This window comes from Microcebus murinus, chromosome 8 (assembly GCF_040939455.1).
Source record: "Microcebus murinus isolate Inina chromosome 8, M.murinus_Inina_mat1.0, whole genome shotgun sequence".
NCBI lineage: Eukaryota > Metazoa > Chordata > Mammalia > Primates > Cheirogaleidae > Microcebus > Microcebus murinus.
The window spans coordinates 52,578,099-52,595,369 of NC_134111.1; the positions used below are offsets into that span (position 1 = coordinate 52,578,099).

General features: G+C 42.0%; 1 protein-coding gene across 3 annotated transcripts in view; it reads right to left on the reverse strand.

Annotated features, from left to right (window-relative positions):
- WIPF1 (WAS/WASL interacting protein family member 1) overlaps window positions 1-17,271 on the reverse strand; it is a 116,683-nt gene that overhangs the window by 73,158 nt on the left and 26,254 nt on the right. The window contains exon 1 of one of the 3 annotated variants that reach the window (XM_012753389.3): window positions 33-10,211. The exons of the other annotated variants lie outside the window; for them this stretch is intronic. The gene's annotated coding sequence lies outside the window, so the exon portion shown is untranslated. Of the gene's footprint in view, window positions 1-32; window positions 10,212-17,271 lie in introns of those variants that run through there. 3 annotated transcript variants of the gene reach the window in all.

A 17,271-nucleotide genomic window follows, 5' to 3' on the forward strand; every position in this document is an offset into this window, starting at 1 on the left:
GTTTTTTGGGGGGCCGGAGGGGTAGCACTAACCTGTGTTGTCTTAATCGGCAGAAAACGACCCAGTGCTCAAGTTCCCCTGCTGTCTTCTGGCCAGCTTCCTGTAAATGTTGCATGTGACATTATACTTCCTCACTGCACCTTCTTTGACTCGCCTCTCCTCTCTAACCGGTCAGAGGCATGTGATAAGATCTCTTGCTGCTTGCTTCACACAGGGGTAAACCCTGTGCTTACAGAAATGGCTGTGTCCCTGCAGGGGTCCCTGCACTTGTTTTGGGTGTTCCTGGGACACAGGTAAAGAGGAGATGAGCCAGGGGGAGTAATGTCTGGGCTCTGGGCACTTCGGACTCCACAAGGAAAGAGGGGGAAAGGGAGAGATGGAGAGTTTTGAGCACCAGGGGGTGTTCATCGGGGACTTGGGGTTCAGCAGCCTGGGGCTCTCCTGTCATCAGGTCAACTCCTGCTGTGGCTACCCTCTGGACTGCTGAGGAAGGGCCCTCGATGGCGCTGCACCCCCGATGTCCCCATGCACCTCTGTGGAGGGTGCCACCATCAAACCAGCACGACCCATGTCTTGGCTTACGTTTCCGGATCCTGCAGCGACCATGACCGCTCACCCTGAACTTCCGGGGACTGTCTCAAGTTCACATGCAGTCTATTCGGTCATGTTGTCAGACGGTATGCCCTAATTCTTGGTTCAGAAAATGAAACCATCATATTCTCAGACTCCCAGGGCTAAATAACTGGCAGACATTTCCCCTGCTGGCTTTCAAAATACGCTAGCCTTTTGGTTTCCCCTGAAAGGGCTGATCGTCTTCCTGCAGGAAGGTGGTGGGTTCCTGGCCGCATGTGAGCCCTGGCCATGGGGGCCTCCAGTGCTGGCCTGGCAAGAGCACCAGGGAGAGTGACCGGATGTGTCCCCCTCTGTCCTGGACGGGGGGAATGCTGGGAGAGAGCAAGAAATCCAACGGCGCCATTTCTAGATTGCTTGTTCCAGTAGTCAGTGCCTTCCCCTTTCCTTTTATAATTCCCTTGGCTATCAGGAGATCCAAACACACCTGAATTTGTGGATATAGGAAGTGGAGGGTGGGAATAAAATGATGCCCTGGACTGAGGGGAATATTCTGCAATGTGTACAACTTGACTCAGTGCAAAAACCCCAAAGTTCTTTCTTTTTGGCAACCTTTGCATAATTCCTTTTAAAAAAATGCTTTTAAAGGAATTTTTTTGTTTTTTAGAAAGGTAACTGTAGACAAGTTCCAAGACTTGAAAATATGACCCTATAATTCCCCAACAAAGCTTTCCATGGGAGAATACCAAGTAAGGCATGAGTTCTGAGAGGCAGAACTGTGGACAACAGTGAAACTCAGAAGTCTCACCACAGGACTAAATCTCTGGCTTTGAAAATTACATATAACTGTTTTACCATTCTGACAGCTGATGGCTGGTTTCCGGATTGAACTGTACATTTAGATTAGACAGATGAGTCAAGACGGCTGTCCAAACTATAGACATGGCATTAGCTTCAAAATAACGGTAAAACTTTGCCATCTTGGAGTCAGAAATTTCAAAGAATTTTGGAAAAACAAAATACTCCATAGATGAAAAGTAATAATGACTCAATTTGAATGTATTTAGAAGTGTCACATTCTTGGTTAAGCTGCTAGTTCCATTTTTCAACTAAACAGTTACATGTGTTCTGCTTAAGATGTGATCTGTGTAGAATTTTGAAAGGTCTTAACAAAATGCTTTATAATTTTCCTTTAAAATCCCTCGCCTGGCTTTCTGTCCATGAATTTTATTTTTTCTGTTTAGGCATTTGAACATTTAAATTGACTTGATTTTTCAGAACAGTTACAGATTTGCAGAAAAATTGAGAAGATTTTCTACATATATTCTACACCCAATCTTCTCACGTTTAGTATGATATATAAGTAACAATTAATAAACCACTATTGATGAAAGATTATGAACTGACATCCATGGTTTATTTATGTTTCCTTAGCTTTTATGTAATCTACTTTTTCTGTTCCAGGATGTGACCCAGGACACCACATTACATTTAGTCATCACGCCATTTTAGGCTCCACCTGGCTGTGACAGTTCCTGGACTTAATTTGCTTTTGATGACCATGACAGTTTTGAGGGTTACTGGTCAGATATTTTATAAAATGTGCCATAATTGGTATTTGTCTGATGTTCTTCTCTTTTTAAGAGTGGGGTTATGGGTTATTTGGAAGAAGACCACATGGGTAAAGTGCCATTCTAATCACATCACATCAAGCACACCTACTGTCTATCAACATGATTTAATGCCGTTGACGCTGGGCTTTTCACCTGGCTGAGTAGTGTGTGCCAGGTTTTTCCACCATAAAGTTGCTCTCCTCTCCACCCCACATTCCTGTACTATATACTCTTTGGAAGGAAGTCCTTGAAGGTGGAGTATCTATATAAATTATGTGCAATTCTTCTGCATGGAAGATGTCTCTTCTGCACATTTAGTAATTTATTTAGTCATTTATATCGGTATGGCTGCATGGATATTTATTTTACATTTTGTATTTTAATTCAACACTACTTTAATTGCTTATTCAAATTGTTCCAGCTTTGGCCACTGGGCACTCTTTCAGTTGGTTTCTGTGCTCCTCTGACATACCTCTATCAATGTTTTTTGGTTTATTTTTTTGAGACAGAATCTCACTTTGTTGCCCAGGCTAGAGTGAGTGCTGTGGTGTCAGCCTAGCTCACAGCAACCTCAAACTCCTGGGCTCAAGCAATCCTTCTGCTTCAGCTCCCGAGTAGCTGGGACTACAGGCATGTGCCACCATGCCCGGCTAATTTTTTCTATATATATTAGTTGGCCAATTAATTCCTTTCTATTTATAGTAGATATGGGGGTCTCACTCTTGCTCAGGCTGGTTTCGAACTCCTGACCTTGAGCAATCTGCCCGCCTCGGTCTCCCAGAGTGCTAGGATTACAGGCGTGAGCCACCACTGCACCTGGCCTCTATCAATGTTTTTAATTTTTGGTTTTTGAGCACTTCCTTAATTTCCAGCACTATAAGATGCTCCATGCTAACCATGTATAGCACCTCCCCAACTGCCAAGTATTTGTTTTTGTTTTGAAAAGAGAATAAAAGAAAATTAATCTATGGGCCTGAGAAAACTTTTATTTGCCTTCAATTTTCATTAATTCTGCCCATGTATATTAATTTTAAAAGTTTGTTTAATTGCTTTCATAAAATTAGCCCTACCTAGCCTATCAGCAGCAAACACCAAAAAACAGTTGAATGAAATTCTGCATTTCCTTAATTCCAAGATGTGTGTTTGTGTTGGTAGTGGTTTCTTTCCTTCATATTTTAACATTCCTGGAATCAAAGTATACATGTAATATCATGTCTTAGCCAGGTATGGTGGCTCACACCTGTAATCCTAGCACTCTGCGAAGCTGAGGCGGGAGAATCACTTGAGCTCAGGATTTCAAGACCAGCCTGAGCAAGAGTGAGACCACGTCTGTGCTAAAAATAGAAAAATTAGCCTGGTGTGGTGGTGCCCACCTGTAGTCCCAGCTACTCAGGAGTCTGAGGCAAGAGGACCAGTTGAGCCCAGAAGTTTGAGGTTGCTGTGAGCTATGATGACACCACTGTAATAAACAGGAAGGCGGATGTCTCTTTGACATATGGACTTCATTTCCTTTGGATATATCCCCAGTAGTGGGACTGCTAGTTCATATGGTCGTTCTAGTTTTGATTTTTGGAGTAACCTCCATACTGTTTTCCATAATGGCTATACTAGTTTACTATGCTACCAACAAGGTGTGTCAATGTTCCCTTGTCTACACACCTTGACAACACTTGTTTTGTCTTTTTAATAACAGTCATTCTAACTGGAGTGAGGTAGTATCTCATTGTGGTTTTGATTTTCATGTCCATGATGATCATTTCATATACCTGTTGTCCTTTTGTATGTCTTCTTTTGAAAAATGTCTATCAAGTTCTTTTGCCCATTTTAATTGGGTTATGTATTTATTTATTTCGCTGTTAAGTTCCTTACATGTTCTGGATATTAACACTTGCCAGATGCATGGTTTCCAAATATTTTCTGCCATTCTGTAGGTTGTCTCTTCACTTAGTTAATATAAGTTTCCTTTGCTGTTCAAAAGCTTTTTAATTGTATATAATCCCATTTGTCTACTATTGCTTTTGTTGCCTGTGCTTTTGAGGTCTTACCCAAAAAATCTTTGTCTAGCCCAATGCAGTGAAGCATTTCCTCTATGCTTTCTTCTAGTAGTTTCATAGTTTTAAGTTTTACATTTAAATCTTTAATTTATTTTGAGTTGATTTTTGTATATGGTGAGTGGTAGGGGTCTAGTCTCATTCTTCTGCATGTCCTACCCAGAGCAATTCGACAAGAGAAAGAAATAGGCATCCGAATTGGAAAGAGAAAGTTGAATAGCCCCTGTTTATAGATAACATGATCTTATGTATAGAAAACCCTGAAGACTCCACCAAACACTGTTAGAACTAACAAACAAATTTCAGTAAAGTTGCAGGATACAAAGTTAACATACAAAAATCAGTAACATTTCTATATGCTAATAGCAAACTATTTGAAAAAGAAATCAAGAAGACAGTATCATTTACAGTAACTACAAAAAAAAAAATACCTAGGAATAAACAAGGAGGTGAAAGATCTCTACACTAAAAACTATAAAACTTTGATGAAAGAAATTGAGGAGGACACAAATAAATGGAAAGATATCCTGTGTTCATGGACTGGAAGAATTCATATTATTAAAATGGCCATAATACCCAAAGCAATCTGCAAATTTAATGGAATGCCTATCAAAATTTCTTCACAGAAATAGAAAAAAAAAATCCTAAAATTCATATAAAGACATCCTGGGAATGCTTCTGCAAAGTTTGGATTCTGAGACATGCAGGAACTTTGGAAATCTGTAGAAGTATCTGCAGAAGGGAGGCTGTCAGGATATATTTCTGCCTCCTCACTTCCAGTCACGAGAAGTTACCATCACCTGAGGAATCTGTTCTAGACTTAAGTAAGGCCACAGGAATGTAAACATACCTCTAAAGAGCTGAGGAACTCGATTGAGAAAATAATGTTGTTAGACCTGCTAACAGGCTAGAAATCTGAGTTTCCTAGTGTCTACTTAAGAAACACAGTAACAAACAAGAATCTGCAACCTTTTTTCTTCTTTTCTAGAAATGAGGTGGTTCCCATTGTTTTTTAAAGCTTTGATATCACTGCAGAGGAAATGGGAGAAATTCTGTTTTTTACATGTGTATGTGTTTGAGTGATGGTTAACATTACAATTCCATATTTGATTTTCACAGAGAATCCTGGGGTGGAGGGGAGAAGGAATAGGGATAAAAGTGGAGCAACTATTTAAAGACTTGTCAATAACTCAATTTACTGGACTGAAATCCTAGTGTGGACCACAAAGAAAAACTGGTAAAATACCATAAAAGAGTGTTTCTGTTTTAACATATTTAAAAAAAATTAATTTAGCCACATAAGCGCTTTGAGTTAAATATTATTTTCAATCATTCTTATATTAAACATGGGGAAACTATGGTTCTAAGCGTCAAAGGGATTTGTTCAAACAAGTAAGTGACAGAATTGGAATTTTGCACTGAAGTTTCTAACTACAAGTGCAGTGTCATTTCCAGTACCCACCCAAACTGCCTCCTTGTTGTTCTGTCTCTGAGAGAAACGGAAAGCCATGTACACTGCATGTGGGTTGTACAAGGGGGAACTGTAGTGAGATTTGCCCTTGGTGGTCAGTGCTCCACATGTAGGTCGAGCAGTCAAGCCAGAACCCAAGGCAACTGTTTTCAAACTGACCCTGGGCAATTTTTGGAGCATTATGTCATGCAAAGACTTTCCTAATTATCAATCATGCAAAAAGACACCATCTATCTGAGCCCTTGGAACAGCTAACAAAGTCTGGAAGGTCAAGAAAGTCCTCTTGCTGGTACACTACACTGGTGCATTGTCTATGCCACTGTAACGTAATTTAAACCAAAATTATCAAGCCCTTTGACCACCTGTCCTCAAAGCCAGAGCCCTACTCAGTGGTGTCATTCTTCTTTGGCATGCCACAGGGCTCGACGCCAACATCCAAACTGGCCCTTTCCAATATCATGCAGTTGAATTCCAAATAACCAGGCCCCTCATTCATCTTTGTTGTTGATCATTGGAAGGAAATGGCAAATTTCTTTGTTCACAAAAAGACTGGCTAGGAATGCGTAGGAAAACCTCCCTATTCATCCAGGATGAGTTTTAAAAGCTTCATATATACACAACTTTAGAGGTAGCAGAAAGACAGTACTAGGGACCAGGACATCCTCATACATTTGCTGTTCCTTTCTTTTAGGCTGAATAAAGAAGAGACTAATATTGGTAATGAAAACAATTCAACAGTGTGCCAAGGGTGCTGGGAGCCATCACGAGTGGTAAGATGTGCCTTCTCGTGCAAATTTGTGGCTTTGATTCAGAATTTCTGTTTTCTTTATTTTTTTTCCCTCCAGGGTAGCACTAAGGGATCCCTTTTCCTAACACATATATGTAACATGGGACCAAAAGCACAGCTGATTAATTATCTATTTGTACATTCTTCCTACTCAGGGACATCCATCCCTCTCTTCTATATTTAAGAGCACGCAGAATAGGGGAGAATTGGTAAACAAGTTCATATCACTCCTAAAAGGAAGGATTCTGAAATCAAACTGCCTGGGCCCAAACACCAGATCCATTACTAATTAGCTGCAATGACTTACTTTACTTTTTTGGGTCACAGTTTTCTTATCTGTCACATGGGGATAATTTTAGTATTATTAAATGTGTATTTAACGTGCTGCATTCAGAGAGCTTAGCTAGTCCAGTGCACAAATGGTGGTTACTGTTACCATTAGTAGGTGAAAAATGTTATTCTTAGGAAATTCTATATTAGAATTTCTCATAAGAAAACCAATCAGAGTCATGCAAAGAATTTCATTTCTGAAGGTGGCCGGGATGCAGGAAATGAAGGATATTCAGGAATTGGGGTATGGAGCTCCAAGTCATCCTGGAGAGGCATAGTCTAGCCAGGAAATCCATAAGGGTACTTTTGAGCCTGAAGGTGGGAAACACCTATGTTCCTAAATTTGGAAGAGTGAGAAGTATCTGGGTCTGATCAAAAATAAGGAGGAAAATGGTATGTAAATTTTATGTGTCATAATACAAAAATGTGGAAAGCTCCATGACTAGTGAGAAACTAGGTGGATGAGAAGAGAACAAGAAGATTAGCAAAAGCCATGAGTATAAATAGAGGAACGGGTGGCTACACAGAATTTTGGAGAAGCTGTTGATGTAGGGTGAAGTATAAAGCCATGCCTTAAGCCACGCCTTTTAGAAAAACCTAGATTGAAGGTTTTTAATCTATTAAATAAACTGAAAGATTTTATTAATTAGCTTCAAGAGATAGGCTATTCTTCAAGGCTTCTGGTATTGAAATGTGTGTTCTTTGAATGAGGCTCCAGGCAGAATCTGGACCATGTGGGGATCTCAGGAGTTAGTAAGGTTACAATTAGAGTTGGGTCATATGCAGCTGAACAACATCAAACTCAACCACATGTGCTTATCACATTTTTTTCTGGATTTTGAAGTGGCCACAGACAGGCTGAATTACATGATTCTGTGAAGGAAGCAGACCTACAAAACAGAGACATCTCCCAAGATTTTATTAATTTGTGACAGTCTTAATGAATGGGAAACACCACATTTTGTAGAGCAACATCTATTATATTCTTTGCCTTCAGCTTCTAGAAATAAAGCTGGTGCACCAGGTGGTGCCTAAAACAGAACAAGGTGCTGTTTACTAAATGACTGCTGCATTCCTCTCAACAAGACACTCGTCATGCTGAAAGCAACGTAATGTCCACTAATTAACTAACTTCCAAGGACAAATTTATATACAAAAATGACCAGTGATCTCTGTGCCCAATAACATAAGTGTATTTACTGAAATACATCTCCTGAACATTTTGTATAAATGTATTTTACCGGTAGGGGCACTATGGAGCATTAATAACACTAATGGAAGTGGAGGCAGAGTAGGAGGTAATAGAATATTACAAGTTGATTATGGTTTCTGTTTTATAAACTCTACTTCCTATATTATTGGAAAATTACCAGCATGAACTGTAATATTCATCAAAGCATGCTGAAATTCCCAGTAACAAGATTTTATAGGTGAAACCCTCCGGGGGTGACAAAGTCCAGTGTGCTACAGGATGTACAACTAGATGTATGAATTCAGCTTCAAAAAAAAAAAAGGTCAAGAAAGTCTGATCTATCCTGATTAAAGACAAAGATTTAAGGTTACAAAAACAAAAAACAAAGCAAAGCAACACCACCACCCTGGGTTGTCATTAATGACAAACTGCCTTGGACTATCCAAATTCTAAACAAACAGACAAAAATCCAGGAACCCCCAACTAATCTGTAGACTGACACACCTTGGGATTATTTTTCTCATTTGCATATAACATGCACATTTAACTTACATAAATGCAACTTTTCATGCTCAAGGGAGAAAGAGAAATAAAATAGTTTACATAGTGATGGCCATTTCATCTGCCACTCCTCAAGTGAGTGCACCCCCAGAGTATGCTGAGATGAGAGACGAGAATCTGCAGTTTCCTCTTGACAGCTCTCAGTGTTGTCACCATCATGCAACCCTGGGTGTGATTCCAGTCTTTAAAAATACATATTTTTTATATGCCAGAGCCTAAACATGGCAGCTAGCTATTTCATCTGTGTATTACACACACACACACACACACACACACACACACACACACATTTCCTGTGTATTATGATATTTTGACATCTTAAAAAACCATCCTGGCTGGGGAGAGATTGCCTCTCCCAGGGCTAGCCAATTCCTAAGAGTTAGCCAGGAGCATGCCTTTCATACATAAATTAACCAATCCAGGGCCATACCTCCTCTGTCTGTCCCATACAACCCAAGAGGCAATATTCCTCTGCCTTGGTCATCCAGGGCCAGGTACCAAGTAACCAGTGATCACCCCTCTAATTTAGAGCCTGCTGAAAATATTCAAACTAACCAATCCTAAACTGTTTTTACTCTGCCTTGCCTTGCCTGTCCCACAGAAACCCCAATAAAAGTTCTGGCCTAAGCCAAGCATGTGTGCACCTGCTGTCTCAACTACTCGGGAGGCTGGGGCAGGAGAATCGCTAGAGCCGAGGAGAGCGATGATCTTGCCACTGCACTCCAACCCTGGGTGACCAAGTAAGAGTCCATCTCTACAAAACAACAACAGCAAATCTCTGGTCTAAATATTCCCCTTGCTCCTGCCTTCAGCCTCCTGACCACTCTGGTGTTGTTCCCATGTGGCCTTCTGTGGCATGCTGTGCCTCCTGTACCTAAGACCTGTGAGTATAATAAAAATTTTTTTTCTGGCTGGGCGCAGTGGCTCACACCTGTAATCCTAGCACTTGGGGAGGCCAATGCAGGAGGATCGTTGGAGGGCAGGAGTGCAAGACCAACCTGAGCAACAGTGAGACCCCGTCTCTATAAAAAGAAGAAAAATTAGTCAAGTGTGGTGGCACACACCTGTAGTTCCAGCTATTCAGGAAGCTGAAGGCAGAAGGATCATTTGAGCCCAGGAGTTTGAGGTTGCAGTGAGCTATGATCGTGCCACTACACTCCAGCCTGGGTGTCACAGTGAGACCCTATTTCAAAACAAATAAAAAAATTTTTGTTTTTCTGAGCCTCTCCCATGTCTTCTCTCAGGGCCACACTGACTGACCAACACATAAAAGAATACAAAACAATCTGTAGGGTCAACCGAGGAAGCAGTGATTAAGAGTAATTTTTGGCTGGGTGCAGTGGTTCATGACTGTAATCCCAACACTTTGGGAGGCAGAGGCTAGAACATCGCTTGAGGCCAGGAGTTTGAGACCAGCCTGAGCTGGCGAGACCCTGTCTCTAGAAAGAAATGGAAAAATTAGCCAGATGTGGTGGTGTGCACCCATAGTCCTAGCTACTAGGGAAGCTGGGGCAGGAGGATCACTTGAGCCCAGGAGTTTGAGGCTGCAGTGAGCTATGATCGTGCCACTGCATGCACTCCCGCCTGGCTGACACAGCAAGACCCTGTCTCAAAAAAAAAAAAAAAAAAAAAAAAGGTGTAATTCTGAATAGATGTACTTTCTACCTCACCCATACCTGTAAATCTTAACTTCACTGAACTGCACTAGACCAGGGGAGTCTTTATCTCTACGTGGTTCTTCCTGTCCTGACAGTGACAGCTCAGAAACTCTGCTGCTGCCATGAGTTTAAGGTTAAGGTTAAGTCACAAACCACCCTTCCCGCTGGGCAGGCCCACCGTGTGCCAGTTCTCCTCACGCCAAGTGGATGAACTGGTATCTGGGAGTCTGGACCCTCCCAGGAAGAGCCGTGCCCCCTCACTCCACCAACGCTGCAGTCTACTGTACATACATCCGCCTTTATGTGTCGGTCTCCTTCTGGGAGGAAAGGGTTAGGCCCCTTGTGGGTGTTTTCTGAATAAATGAAAGATCACTGCCTCCCAGCAACAGAGCCTCAAATCCACAGTCATTCTCAAATCCACAGTCTCGTTCACCAGTTTTATAAACGGCCCACTCTATGTACAAAGTATAAGAGCTTCAAAGTTAAAAAATGCTGATTCAAGGCCGGGCACAGTGGCTCACGCCTGTAATCCTAGCACTCTGGGAGGCCAAGGTGGGCAGATTGCTTGAGGTCAGGAGTTTGAAACCAGCCCGAGCAAGAGTAAGACCCCCATCTCTACTATAAATAGAAATAAATTAATTGGCCAACTAATATATATAGAAAAAAATTAGCCGGGCATGGTGGCACATGCCTATAGTCCCAGCTACTCAGGAGGCTGAGGCAGAAGGATGGCTTGAGCTCAGGAGTTTGAGGTTGCTGTGAGCTAGGCTGACTGACGCCATGGCACTCACTCTAGCCTGGGCAACAAAGTGAGACTCTGTCTCAAAAAAAAAAAAAAAAAATGCTGATTCAAAATTTAAATTAACCTGGTTAGTAATTTATAGCTCTTAAGGCAGACCCTAGGATATAAACTTCCCTTGTCCTACATGCTACAGGGTCCTGTATATGGAGGCATTTTCTAGACTTTCTGCTTTCACTGAATTTTAAGGCCATCCTGACTGTTCTTCTCAGTGCTCAGTTTTCCTTCTAGTATTAAAAGCCTAAATAGTATACCTCCTGACAAGACTTTTTAACACAGAGACAGGTATCCAAACAAGATAGAAAGTCTCTGAGAAACAGAAACCAACCAATCTATAGTTCTTCATATCTATGTGAGGGATCTTCATCCCGGTTCAACGTGCCGTGGGCCCTCTCCACAAGGATGGGCGCTGAGGCATTCCCACGTGGGTGCTGGCCATGAGGTCCTGTGTGTGACTGCCACCCAGCCTGGATGAGACCAACATCGTGGGGAACTTATGCATACAGAGACAGCCCTATCTAGCTTATTGTTATGAAATATATTTCTTTTTTAGGAAAAAAACCCCAAAACAACAGAGACAGCCCTAGTGACTGGCATCACATGTGCCGTGGATTTGCCATCCCTGATCTAGGAAGTGACTTGTGGCCCACAAAGAGCAGGCTTTCTGCACCGCTTATTGGGCTGAAAAGCCAGTGAATGGAAAGAATAAAAAGATTTCTCCATTCAGCCTCTCGGAAGAGATCTGCCCTGTGAGCTGCCATGCTCTTTCAAACTTCTGACTCAACTGTCTGTTCACAAATGAGACCACTCAACAGATTCCACACCGAAGTACAGACTCAATTACAGGACAGCTTACTGTAAAGCACCAGCTACCTCAGGCCCTAAGAGCTTCATCTTCCTGTATGTGCTTAGATTACTTCGCAAATGCTCTTAACGGCACAAACTATTAGCATTGCCCATTAACCTAAATAATTATTCCTTTAAGTGTTCATGTGCATCAACAATATTATCTTTTTTTTAAAAGAAAACCCAAAATGATTTTTTATGCATTGTCTAATTCATCACCACTGAGGAAAGATGTTTCTACTTTAGAAATGATGACATTGAGTTGCAGATAAATGAAAAACAAGCAAGAAAACTGCAGAAGAGCTTGCAGATATTTCAATAAATATCTGCTCACTGATTAGCTAACTCTCTCATGTTTATCTTGAACATAAAGAAACTAGCAGTAATATAGCACACTTTGATGGAACCAGGTGGCTTTCACAGTCAAGATCTTACAAACACATGATGTGTTATATGGTAACTACCTAAGCTATCAAGCCCAGAAACTTTGTTGGGTGAGTGTTCCAGTTATCTATTGCTGCATAACAAATGACCATAAAAGGTAGCTGCATAAAACCACCACCATTTCATCATCCTCGTGGATTCTGAGGGTGAGGAATTCAGAAACAGCACAGTGGAGGCAGCTATTCTCTGTCCCACACATCTGTGATCTCAGCTGGGCTCACTCGATGCACTGAGGGCTAGAAAACTGGGACTGGAGAATCCAGCTCCCGGAGGGCTTCTTCATGTGTATGTCTGGCAGAGGGCTGGGAAGGAAGAAGGACAGGCTCAAGCAAGACTGTTGACCAGTCTTACATGGGGCCTTTCTGGCGTGTAGCTGGACTTCTAACATGATGGCTCAAGTGCAAGTGTTCCCAAGGAAAAAGGCAGAAGTATGGCCTTTTATGTCCCAGCCCTGGAAGTCACACTGGGTCACTACTGCCATACTCTATTGGTCAAAGTAGTCACAACCCTCTTCCCTACCAGATTCAAGTGGAAGGGACATAAACTCACTTCTCATGGGAAGGAGGGTCAATGTATTTACAGCCATGTTTTAAAACACCTTACAGTGAGTCTTCAGTTTCCTGTTGTATGAGGCACTGACATTTTGAACTTGAAATTTTATTGATAAGCATGTGTGCTTACAGACTATCAACCAAAAATGGCTGCTATTATAGTTACACATAAACAGCTTCTGAATGGAGAGAGGTCATAGTCCCAGGGCAATATAATGCCTACGTGGGTATTAGGTAAACAATAATTTGGAATAATAACAAAGGAAACAACTTATGGAAAATCTGCTGTCATCTTTGGCCCTTTAATTTTACCAAAATTATTCAGTTGGGCAAAAAATGATTTTTTCCATCTCCATTAAGCCCATATAGCTATCAGATGCCCCATGTTAAGTTAAAGCATTTAAGGAGCTAGGAAACGTAGGAGAAAATGATTTAATTTTATGCAATGAACTATTCAGCTTGAGGGGCAGACTGAAACTCTCACCAGAGCTGGGCAGGTGGGGCGGTGAGAGCAGGCTGAGGTAAGCCAGTGGAAATGTGGGGCTCTGGGGCTAACTGGACTGCACAAGCTTTTGCCTTAAGGTGTTTGAATTCAGTTTTTCACAAAAACACTCCATTTTCCAAAACTGGCCTTTGTACTACAGCTTATGATCCTTGGGTATTTCCTAGATTTATGGGGTTTTTGCCATGGTTCTCTTAGTCTATTTTGCAATTCTTCTATAAAGATATAAAATGAATATTCAACATATAATTCTATAGCTAATAATAAGCATTTAATGAGAATTTACCATGTGCGGGAACTGAGCTAAACAATTGACATTTGTCCGTCAGTATGGGTATTCTGGACCCATTTTGCAAATAAGGAAACTGAGTTTCAGGGAGGTTAACTTAACCTGATAAAGGTCACATGGCTAATAAGTGGCAAAGATTGGGTTCACACCTAGATATGTCTGACCCCAACGCCTATGCCTTTAACCACTGCATGTTATGATATGGTGCTTTTGATGAAGGTGGCTTCCTTGAGGTGAGTGGCCAGTGAGAAGGGGTCATGCCTTTACTGATACTTCTTTGAGGGTAACCCATCCAGCTAATCTAATTTTGGGACAGAAATGAAGTTTACCTGAGGCAGTAAATATGCAGGGATGGCACCTCTTACTTAGGAATCCTGGAAGTCTAAGACTATATAAGGAACAGAGTTCACAGTGCTTCTGACCCCTGACAAAGTTGCCTGGACACATGAAAAGAAATCTTGAGCTCAGTCTTTAGAAGATGAGCACTGTCTCAGCATTGATCATCTGACAGAATACCACTGACCAGCAAGGTGCTACACACATGCTTATCAGAGAAAGCACAGGCTATGGGGCCATGGAAGTTGGGCATTTCTGTCCTTAGCAACCTCTCTCAGCAGATCACCACCTGATTCTCCATTTAGTAAATCTATTTTGAAAAAGTCCCCTTTAAAAATCCTCCTCTATTTCTTTGAAAATTCAACTAGAGTTCTCATACATCAAACATATGACAGAGGCAGTTTTTTAATCACTTAAATTATTTATCCTTCATTGTTTAATGCTTTATGTCATTCCTCCATGCATAATTTATTATACCATTTATGTTTATTAAAAATTGATAATGGGGACATGCTCTCTCTCCGTTCTCTGAGGCTGCAGATATTTCTCTGTCGGATCACTTGGGAATAGACAACAAAGTATTCCACTCAGTTTCTTCCTAATTCATTTTAACTGTTTGTATGTCCCTTTCGTTTCTTAGAGGTCCTTTTCTTCCACAAAAGGACAAGAGTTTATCTCAGCGTATTAATTGCTCATTTCCTTTTTTATATAACAAGACAGCTTATCTTTCTACTTACTGAGGCCTTCAGAAAAAAGGCTCATTTTGCTTTTCTAATTTTTAGAATGCAAACGTAAAAAGGACGCACAAAAGATTCTGGAGTTGTCCGTGACACGGGTCAAAGCTTATGTTACCATCTCCTCTTTGCCTTTTCTAATCTGTTCCTTTTTCTCCTCAGATGACTCATTTTCCTTGCCTTTATTATATCTTCAGTCCATTCTTATCTCTCTTCTGACTGGCTTGTTTTTTCTCTTCCCTATCTTCCAATTTCTCCCCAGATTTTCTCACTTTTGCACTTCTCGACCCTGTGACCAGAGCTGCTCTCTGCAACCCAGCAGCCCAGCCATGAACTCTCCACGGCCAGGGTCTCTGATTCACCGCTTGGGACACTCTTGCGGCAGACTTGGTCATTCTACTCTTCTCTGTGGGAGGCCAGGGCAGAAGCAGGAACAAAGGGCGTGAGAGAAGAGTGGAAGCTAAGCGGAAGTTAAAAAGCATTTAAGAAGCTTACAACGTATTAGTCTGAAAAACGTTTGCAGCGGACTACTGAACTCAAAGGCATCAGGTGGGTATATCCAAGCTGGCTCTCCTTGGAACATCCAGTCCATGCCCGTGGGGTCCAATCCTGCCCCATTCCCAGGGTTCCCTATGCCATTCTCAGTCTGCTCCAGCCAGTGAGACCTCTCTGAAAGGCAGAGCTGCTTAAAATCCTTTTCCCATCACGATCGGGATCAAGTCTAATGTTCCTGACACGGCATACCAGACTCTTAACATGTGAGGAGGCCCCTGCCTGACTCTCAGGCCTTTTGTTTTGCACACCCTAACTGTGACGACCCCTCTCCCCCAACCAACCCACCCACACAGCCCCACTCCCTACACTCTACTCTCTAGCCACACAAAACTTCTTTCAGGTCCATGCTCTTTCTTGACTCTTGGCCTGAGAGCATGCTGTTGTTCTGCCAGCAACTTTCTTCACCCATCTTCACAGGACTTCCTTCCATGAAGTCGGGGCCTGAGTTATACACCCCTTCTAACGTGTTCCCTGGACACCAGTAGTCCTCCACCCCCCCACTCACCACGTTGCACAGTAATTTCCTGATTACTCAGTGGTGCTCCCCACAGACTATGAGCTCCATGAGGGCAGGGGCCATGCTTTGCTTGTTCACACTGCATGCTCAGTGCCTGGCACATGCGCTCAGTATCTGTTGACTGAAGAATGACTGAGTGGTGATCTGTTCCACTGGTGGCCTCCAGTGAAGCATGCCTTCTGGTAACCACATCTTATGCAGTCTCCTCCCCTTGAATTTGAGCTATACCTATGACTTGCCTTAACCAGCAGAATGCTGTAGAAGTGACACCCTGCTACTGCTGCTTTTGTGATCCCAGCCACCATGTAAGAAGTCCAGTGATGCTACTGACACCCTGAAGAGACCACGTGAAAGACTACATGGAACAGCCATTTGAAGGGGGAGAGGTCCTGCTTGGACATGGAGTGTGAAGCCCAGGCATCCCTGCTTCCCAGCTTCCCAGCTGAATCCTGCCTCAGCTAACCCACCCCAAGACTGACCACAGGCAAGAACAGCAGAAAAGCTGCCCAGATGAGCCCAGCCTGGGCTGCAGAATTATAAGCAAGTGAAATGACTGATATTGTAAGCCACTAAACTCCACAGTGGTTTGTTACACAGGATTATGTAATGGTAATAAACTAAATATATGAATAAAAGGGAATAAAGAATTGCTTCTCATAATAAATTTCATACAAAGACAAAATGTTTCCAAGAAACATTTCCAAGAAATAGCAGATCCAAGAAAATAGCAACAGAACTAAAAGGAAATAGAGGAACTCTACTGTTGGCTTCCATTTATAATACATCACATTTTTCCTCTGTCATTCTCTTTGGTTTTAAGACATTTTCCAAGGAAAAGATTTTCCTACTCTTTTTTTGAAGAAGAGATTCCAGACATTAAAGTTAAGGAATCTAACCAAGGATGGGAGGTGAACATTAACGCCTGAATAGAAACCCTTAAAATCCCACGGCCAACCCGTCCCTGCTGTTCACTTCCTCTCACGGACCAGCAGTGCAGATCTACGGCTGTGGGGGAGCACACAGGCGCTGCCCTGCTCAGGAGCCTGGGTCTGCTGGCTTAGCTGAACTGGGAACCAAATATTCGTTCAGTGTGAAAAACCTATCACCCAAAGAACAGAATGGCCAATTTTTATGCACACAGCTTGATGACTTGTTGACTAGTAAATAAAATGCCTTTTCAAATTTAGGAAGCATTTTAAGAGGGGTGCATAACCCAGGTCCAGAAATTCCTGTGTAAAGAAAGTTGCAAAGCTGTGGACACTAAGAGAGAGAAACAGGACCTTCAGTATAAATGTTAACGTCTTGTCTGTTAGTGAGACTGAGCATTACCCAAAACCTTTAACCCAGGGATCCAATCAGTTACTGCACGCGCACACACACACACAAACACACTCTATAGATAAATAGATACTCCATAGAGACAGTTGATATACATTGTTATATAATCCAGAATATAGACTATTTC